We start from the raw sequence: 1,011 nt of genomic DNA on the forward strand, positions 1-1,011 counted from the left end.
CCACATCCCCCAGAGTCCTGATAGCAAGTCAGGCCAATAATTGGTATTTATTCAGGCTGTTCAAAGAAGATTTGAACCGTTTGAATCACCCAAACATAAGTCACCATTCAGCATTCCTTGACAAAAATATTCACAAAGGTGGACATAGCTGGTTATGCTCAACTAATCTAAATTGACAAGTTGAGCCCACTCATAGGCACCACAGAAGAAAGGCCTGGTGACCTGCTTTCATGAAGATTGCAACCAAGAACATCCTATGGAGAAGTTCTACTTTCTTTCAATGGAAGATCGTTATTTCAAAAACTGGAATATCAGAGAATATGCTTTATATTTATTTCCATAACCTGTTCATATTCTTCCTTCGCAATATCAGTGCAGAGCCTATTCTTTCTTGGCGTTCCTCAGAACATGGTCTTCCTCCTCCTTTATTTTCTTGTTTCTGTTAGGTGTCACCATGTACAATTCAAGGACATTGATAACATTCTTAGAGTTGTGTCACTGTTCTTGCCTTCCTTTCCTAAGGCCTTCCTCCTCCATTAACATAGACTTCCTCATCCCTATTTTTAAGTAGTCGCTAATCGTGTCCATTGGTTTTCAAGGTTTTTTTTTCCTTTTGCACCTCACACATAGTTTTTAGTGTTTTCTAAAGCACCAATTGAAATAACTCTTTGCTATAGAAATTAGAGAATCCAGGTGGGCCTGAAAGTTCGCACAGAGGTCAGCCCTCTGGCAACTAGATGGAGCCACCTCCTTAATTGAGCCTGCCAGACCACCTGTTACACTTGGATAATTCAGAAAGAGCTTTGCCCATTCATTCATGCCAGGCATGAATCTAATCCTAAATGAGGCATGTTATGAAGTACTTGGATTAGAAAGAATGCCATTAGAACCATATGCCTGCATTTGTTTTTAAACTCTTTCAGACGACAGCGCAGCACCTATCCACATTTACATCCCAGTATCTCATTGACCTACCGTGAAGGTAGACATGATATTTACCATGAGGCATGG

At 40.4% G+C, this 1,011-nt stretch overlaps 1 protein-coding gene across 1 annotated transcript in view; it reads left to right on the forward strand.

The window, feature by feature from the left end:
• The window catches only part of LOC101638954 (interleukin-1 receptor accessory protein-like 1), a 1,156,451-nt gene that overhangs the window by 1,050,551 nt on the left and 104,889 nt on the right, over window positions 1-1,011 (forward strand). The window lies entirely within an intron of this gene.

Source organism: Echinops telfairi, unplaced genomic scaffold, assembly GCF_000313985.2.
Source record: "Echinops telfairi isolate 266 unplaced genomic scaffold, ASM31398v2 ScPeMD7_7436;HRSCAF=8474, whole genome shotgun sequence".
NCBI classification, from domain to species: Eukaryota; Metazoa; Chordata; class Mammalia; order Afrosoricida; family Tenrecidae; genus Echinops; species Echinops telfairi.